At 41.8% G+C, this 8240-nt stretch overlaps 1 protein-coding gene across 2 annotated transcripts in view; it reads left to right on the top strand.

Moving 5' to 3' along the window:
- Positions 1 to 2879: 2879 nt before the first annotated feature.
- Positions 2880 to 8240, top strand: part of LOC133124270 (collagen alpha-2(VI) chain-like) — a 32675-nt gene continuing 27314 nt past the window's right edge. For both annotated transcript variants that reach the window (XM_061235313.1, XM_061235314.1), the window contains exon 1: positions 2880 to 3042. The gene's annotated coding sequence lies outside the window, so the exon portion shown is untranslated. The remainder of the gene's footprint in view (positions 3043 to 8240) is intronic.

Below are 8240 nucleotides of genomic sequence, written 5' to 3'. Positions count from 1 at the left end.
TAAACAATAGGACAGAGGGATAAGGTAAGCAGAGTCGTTATTACAAGTTTAGATAAACTTGTCATAGCCAGGGCAACCACCCCGCTCTCACGCCAGGCCACGTGAGGCAAGCCCTGGGAGAGAGACTTCCCCCACACTGCACCTCAAACCCACCCTCGTGCTCACTCTCAGACCCTCTCCTAAGCCTGCCCACATGGCACAGGACAGCCCACACTCCACCACACCAGGGGGATCAATGCACTGGGGGGGGTCCACACACGCTCACACACACACACAGCACTGAGGAGAAGGGGGTCCACACACGCACACACACACAGCACCGAGGAGAGGGGGGTCCACACACTCGCACACACACACACACACACACACACACAGCACCGAGGAGAGGGAGGTCCACACACTCACACACACACACACACACACACACTCACACACACACACAGCACTGAGGAGAGGGGGGTCCACACACGCACACACACACAGCACCGAGGAGAGGGGGGTCCACACACTCGCACACACACACACACACACACACATACAGCACCGAGGAGAGGGAGGTCCACACACTCACACACACACACACACACACACTCACACACACACACAGCACTGAGGAGAGGGGGGTCCACACACGCACACACACAGCGAGAGGGGGGTCCACACACTCACACACACGCATATAAACAGAAACATAAGGGTGGGACAAGGGCTTCTCCACGTCCCAAAATAAAAAACAAAAGAAACCCAGGCAGGGACTGCTGTGTTCTACTTTCTGTAACCACCGTGGCTGAATGCTGTTGGTTTCCTGGATTGCAGTATCCTCAGGTCAGGATGGATGCACACTGTAGCCACCCTGTCAGTTTGTTCACTTCATTAATTCGTTTCACCTGTGTCTCACTTCCTGATTGTTTCCCGCACCTGATTACTACCTTCTTGTTACCTGTGTTATTTCAACCCCTTTGTTTGCCCAGTTCATCGCCAGATTGTTGTGTCCAGACCATACTCTCCAGCATTTATTTCTGATTGATACCTGTTACGACCTGTTTCTCCCCCGATTTCCGTGTTTTGTTTATCCCGTTTGACTGATTCGGAGACATTGATTATCAACCTGTTTTTGTACCTCGACTTTTGTTTCTGGATTCTGTTTCTGTCTGCTTAGCCCGTTGTTACCAACCCTTCGCTTGTGACCACGATTATGATTTGCCTGCCATTTTGATTATCCCTGCTATACCTGTTTGCTGGAGTTTTGACCCCCTCCTGTTTGACTCGCCTGAACATAATAAAGTCTCTGAACGAACTCTCTGCCTGCTGTATTACTGCGACGGTTCACTTGTTCTGCGGACCTGATAGAAGAGGGTCATTTGAGACACATTAATGAGGAAGATTTATAAAACATTTGAGGCTGAGTATGTGCAGAGGGTATCAGGTCCATAGAATAAGTGACCCAGATGCGAGACCGAGGTGTAAATTTTATAATAGTCTTTATTATAAAATATGCAGGTCAGACAGGCGAAGGTCAAGAGCCAGCAAACAGATTCAGCAGGGATAAGGCAGTTTGTAATAAAACAATAAAACACAAATCCTAACAGAGGGTCCATGGAACCATGATCATTGGCATCCTTCATTCGTTGAGTGCGAAACCACCAGCACACAAACCACTACAGACTACACTACATCTCCTGGCAACTGCCAATTGGAGAATTTTAAGAGGTCACATTGGCACCCCTAACCTCCACTTTTAAGTAAAATATAGTATAAATATATAAGTATAGTTGCAAAAAGTCAAAAGTGCTGCAGTGCAAAGTACTGTGCACCCACACAGAGCTGGTCTTACCGGGTGTTTCTGGGCATGAACTGTAAACACACAATTATACAAAACAGCAACATAACATTCATCTGTAGCGTCAACTTACACCCTGGCCTTCTGTTGTGAACAGGCACAAAGATCAAATGTCAAAAGTCAAAGAACAACTTTAGAATCAGAATGGCAGAGCCTTTGATGTTCTGCTCACTAATACTAGAAAATGATCACTTGCATATCTAAAATATGTGTGCATGGCTGCGTACGTGTTTGTGTGTGTGTGAGAGACAGTGTGTGCAAGCAAGTGTGCATTCGGTGGAATATGACTTGTGGAGTCCGCGAATGACTTCCAGTTCCACATAAACGCCTTCCAGGCAAAGTGAAATCTGACATTTAAAGAATGCATGTGTGTATGTGTGTTGGAGGGACAACGACTGTTGCTTTGAGGTTGGGGCAGGCTGGTATTCATTCAGCTTTGTTGCTCAGAAAGTATTGAGATTGATTGATCCCCCCGCCCCCCCCCAAAAAAAAAAAAAAAGGTGAGAGGGACACATGCACTACATATGTATGTGTGTGTATGTCTACATGTCTGTGATCTTTCCAGAGAGGGAATAACAGTTGCAATTGCTGAAAGATGGGTGAAGTGCTGTATCAAGGGCCAAGTGCGTGTTCGCCAGATGAGAACTATATTGTTTTATGTTCAGTCTCTACCACTACTGAGAACCAATACTTTTCTCTTGGTTCTCTCAGGTTTCAGATCATTTCTAAAAGTACTAAATGCTTTGTCTATTTATATCTTAGCCAAAACAAATGTAAAATGGCATCTAGTGAACACATTTCTGTATTGAAAATAGTGTCTGTGAAGGGCATGCACAAATTTAGGAATAAAAATAAAACTTCCTCTGAAAAAAATATAGTTCACATTTCTGAATAGTGATAAGAGAATCTGCGTACAAAAAACATCAGAAGATGTGGACCAACAGCACCGTCTTGTGGCGATAAAGGGTAGGGTGCAAACTGCCATCACGATGGAATCTGCAGGCTGCGAAAGGCGGGTCTCCGCTGTAACGGAGTTTACAGAGACGGGCAGAAGTTGCGGACAGTGGGACGCCTCAGTGCTCGAACTCCCGTTTTTTGGAGGTTATTCAACTCTTCTTTTAGCGGGATGTGTTTAATGAGCACATCTGAGTAGTGTCCAGGAGGCTTATTTTGAAGACTCCCGTATTTCTTTTCAGCGGAAGGTAAGTTCATGGAATTTAAGCGACAAAGTTTTACACAGCGTTAATTTTCTATCATATGCTGATGGTTTGAATTTAGGAACGTATTTACATCTAAATGTAGGCTATTTAGCAGTTTAATTGAACTTAATAAATAACCAAATTGTGGCGGAGGGCATCAGAACTTTTTTTCAGTCCTTTAACTTGATGTGAGTTATTCAAATTCATGTGCTAAGTTGTTTTGAAAAGTTGATTCAAGAAACAGTGGAGTTTCGGTTGTATTCATTATGCATAATCATTTGCAGGGTTAATTCGACAATTTCATGTGGACTCAGGCCGAATACTTTCTGGAATATATGTTATGTCGTAGTTACAGATCTACAATCACAGGTGCTCTACGGATGACTACATTTATACATACTACATATGTTTTTTAACTATCCGGTCTGTCCGATGAATTATGGATATTCACTCACTCATTGCGTTTGTGCAAGCTATAAAGTCGGGTGTAAATTGTTGCATTATTCGTTATGCAATAAGGTAAAACGTTTTTGGTACAATAATTGTTTGAATTCATTTTTTGATACGGAGACACCCGCTCCCCCATTTCGCTCTCCGCCCCCTCCTACCCCCACCACAGCCCCCTTCTCCCACCATCACACCACCCCCTTCCCTATGAACTATGAACACACCCTTAAGTGTTACTTGATATCCATGCTGTGATTGGGGCTTGCTTGCAACTTCAACAGTTCCAAAGATGAAAAAAAAAAGATGTTAAATAGCCTAGTACATTACAGTACGTCAGTATCCAAATTTGCTTAAAATCAGCATCACTGGATACAAGATGAGGGCTGACTCATTTGCTCTTCCATGGCTCTCCATTTTGTGTCAACACGTGACTAAACTGAGTGAATGTTTGAAAAACACATCTGTCTCATTCAGTGGACTAATGCCAAGTGGAAAGAAAATGGAAGTTAGGGAGTGAGGCAAGTGCAAAATATCAAATCTAGTTTTCAAAGTCTCTACGTATTCATTATCCGGAGAAGGAATTTCCATTGCTTTTGCCAGAAAAGTGGAAGTGCTACATTTATGTTTTAATGATGTTTGCTGTTATGTGCTCATAATGTGATTGGAGGGGTATTCATTATGAGCAACTCAACACAGCCTGTTCAGCAGTACAACAGCCGTACCTCATATACCTACAGTGCTGTGAAAAAGTATTTGCCCACTTCCTGATTTCCTGTATTATTGCATAGTTGTCACACTGAATGGTTTCAGATCTTTATGCAAAATGTTAGATGTTAGACAAAGGGAACCTGAGTAAACACCAAACACATTTTTTAAATGATTTCATTTATTTAATGAAAAACCTATCAAACACTCATATGAAAAGGTAATTGCCCCCTTAGAAACTTAGTAACGGGTTGCCCCACCTTTAGCAGAAATAACTGCCACCAAGCAATTCCTATAATGTGAATATGAGATCAGGAAATTCAGCCTTTTTAGCTCTCTTTAGCATCTCTATTGGGTTCCAGTCAGGAATTTGACTAGGCCACTCCAAAACTTTTTTTATTTTCAGCCATTCAGATGTGGACTTACTTTTGTGTTTTGGATCATTGTCTTTCTGTATAACCCAAATACTGTACACTCAAGCTTCAGCTTGCAGACAGATGACCAGATATTATTCTGAAAGATTCTCTCGTACAGACCAGAATCCATGGTTCCTTCAATAATGGCAAACTGTCCAGATCCTAAAGCAGCAAAGCATCTGCACACCATAACACTACGACCACCATGTTTGACTGTTAGTATGATGTTCTTACTGTGAAATGCTGTAATTCCTTTATGCCAGACATAATGGGAACAGTATCATCCAAAAAGTTCCGCTTATGACATAAGCCCATAGAACATTATTTCAAAAGGCTTTGGGATCTTCCAGGCCCTTTTTTGCAAACGTAAGACAGGCACTGATGTTTCTCCTCGTTAACAGGGTTTCCTCCTTGCTACTCTCCCATGAGTCCATTTTTCTAGTTTTTTTTTCTTATCGTGGAACACTAACCATAGCTGAGCCTAAAGGCCTTTGGATGTTCTTCTGGGATCGTTTGTGACTTCCTTGATTGCTGCGACTTTGGAGAAACTTTGATTCTTGGGAAGATTCATCACTGTTCCAAGTATTCTGCATTTGGAGAGACCCATGCTTCACTTTAGAGATGGCTTTGTGACCGTTTCCAGACTAATATGCTGTATTTCAATATCTCTTCTGGAAATCCCTTTGATTGGGTCATAGTGTGGTTGTGCTGACTACTTCACTCTGATGGTAAGGTTCTATATGAGTGAGGTTTAGATTCAACAGGGCTCACTGAAATAAAGCCTGGCTGTGTTCAATTAGCTGGAGCTACAGTAATTATATATTAAATTTGGTTAATTGGCTGATTGGTTGAGTAACTAAGGGGGCAATTCATTTTTATTTAGTATCTAAATACTTGAACATTTTCTTCTTTTTGACCAAAGTAAATGCAGTGAACTGCTGGAATGAAAACCAGTGCACTGTAGATCCACAGTAGAGACACCGCAGTTTTAAACATGGGGTGTATCATATACCCAGCATCCTTCTTTATGTGTTTATTGGTGGAATGATATTGTAATTGCATTCTGGAATGGATGTCTCATATTTTCCTTATGGGTGTGTGGCATGATTGGAAAGAGCTAGCAAACATGGCTGCTGGTCAGCTAACAAAACATTACATTACATAACATAATTATGTTATTTGGCTGTTGTTTTTATACAAATTGACCTACAGTGGATCAGACTAAGCAGGAAACAATCCCCCCTGGCGCAATGTGGGGTTAAGGGCCTTGCTCAAGGGCCCAACATCTGTGTGGATTGTATTGTGGCTACATCGGGGAACAAACCACCCACCTTGCGGGTCCCAGTCATGTACTTTAGCCACCAGGCTACAGGCAGCCCTATCTAGCTTGGAAAGCAAGGGTAGATTGTTTTGTTGGTGATTCTCTGGCAACTGAGGCAGTGAGTGCAGTGAACAGCAGAAACTGGTCACTCCAATGTCGTCATTCATTCAGCTCTTTCAGGAGTGCTCCTCACTTGGGCACGTTATGTAATGTGCACCTGGGCCATCTCATGCTACTGAGGTTGCACCACAGCACCTCTTGGATTTTTCTGTGTGTTGGTGGACAGTTATGAGACATAAAAGTAGACTAGAGCCAGTGTCATGTTTCATGCATGTCATGTTTCATGTTTAGTTATTGTCTTAGTTATGTTATTGTCATGTTACGTATTATGTTAGTCTAGTCTCGGCACGTTTTTATGTTTTATTTCTTGTTACGATTTATTTTTTAGTCTTGTCATGTCACATTATATAGTTTATTCATGTCACAGTTCGTTTCTTGTTTTGTCACAGTTTAAGTTTGATACGTGTTATGTTTTCCCGTTCATTATTTAGCATAGACTTTTTTGTGTCTTTCCGCAAACCTTGCGTTTATGCTTTCTGGGTAATACTAACATTTTAATCATGTGTTCATGTTTGCCTTATGTTTCTCATGCATGTCATTTACTAATTTACTTACACTAGGTCAGGATAGGTTTATTACGAACGATTACTAATTATCTTGTTAACTTGTCAATCCTCCACACCTGATTTCCATTCGCATGCTGCTCTCAAGCTAATTGTCTGCACCTGTCTACACCTGCATATAGCTTAGTTTCCATGTCATGTCTTTGCAAAGCTGTCTGTCTGTCTGTCTGTCTGTCTGTCTGTCTGTCTGTCTGTCTGTCTGTCTGTCTGTCTGTCTGTCTGTCTGTCTGTCTGTCTGTCTGTCTGTCTGTCTGTCTGTCTGTCTGTCTGTCTGTCTGTCTGTCTGTCAAGACTGTTTGTTGACCAAAGTTATTGACTTCTGTTTTGTTGACCAAAGTTATTGACTTCTGTTTTGTTGACCAAAGTTATTGACTTCTGTTTTGTTGACCAAAGTTATTGATTTCTGTTTTGTTGACCAAAGTTATTGACTTCTGTTTTGTTGACCAAAGTTATTGACTTCTGTTTTGTTGACCAAAGTTATAGACTTCTGTTTTGTTCACCATCGTCTGCCTGTACTACTCTTGCCTGCTGTCTTTGTGCCTCTGCCCCGCGTAGCGAACTTCGGTCTTGACTCTTGCGCAGTCATCGACCCCAAGCCTGCCTACCGTCCTTCTGCACTACTGCTCTGCTGACCGCTTTCCTGGTTACTGGACTATTTGCATGGTGTACCGATTATGAGACTGCCTTCTCCCTCGGTACTGTACTTTGGTTTTGGCTGGATTTTACTTGTTTTTTACTACGCTCACTGGACAATTCCTTAATAAAGCCCTGATAGGACTTTATCAAATCTGTTGTCTGAGTCGTGTATTTTGGGTCCAACCCCCACGCACCCATCTCAGCCAGGTCCATAACTTTGTAAAGGTAGACCTGTACACCAGCTTCCTATTGCAAATATTTAATCATAATATTTGAACATGGAATGATTGTTGGTGCCAGACAGGGTGGTTTGCGTATCTCAGAAACTGCTGATCTCCTGGGAGTTTCACGCACAAGTCTCTGGAGTTAGTTAGTTACAGTTAGTGTTAGAGTTAGAGTTAGGCTACAACAGCAGGAAACCAATAAGTCTAAAAAGTAAGTCTAAAATACCTAAAAGTGCTCACTGAGTGTATATGTATATTTGGCCATAAAATTAACTTTTTTCACCATGGACCAATTTTGGGGGGTCATATCTCCAAAAGTTAAAAAAAATGTTTGCAAAATGAGTCATCTCGGTGCACTTTCTTGTGTAAAGATAAATAAATTAGTTTAGATATGGCCCACGGAATATTTTTGGTACATTTAGACCCGGCTGGAACACACAGAAAAAAAATATGAGGTCCTGTGGTGCAGCATGGAATGTCCCACCTGTTTTTTGATCGCATAATGCCACCTATAATCGATGTTGTTATAGTGAAGCATGTAACTGTAAAATATGAGAATTTTTCCCAAAATAACAGTTTTTATGTTTCCCTCCCGATGTTGTGTGCATATTGTGTGCTATCTATTGAGATAGACGTTATGGAAAGTGAGGTGATCTGTAAATATAATTACTAAGATTATTTTACTGCATTGCAGTACTGTTTCACTATGGTCCATTTGAATGTAAATATAGAACTATTTTCACATACTTTTTCCATCATTTGCAAATGG

Source organism: Conger conger, chromosome 3, assembly GCF_963514075.1.
Source record: "Conger conger chromosome 3, fConCon1.1, whole genome shotgun sequence".
Taxonomy (NCBI): Eukaryota; Metazoa; Chordata; class Actinopteri; order Anguilliformes; family Congridae; genus Conger; species Conger conger.
This window is presented reverse-complemented; position numbering and strand designations above follow the sequence as displayed.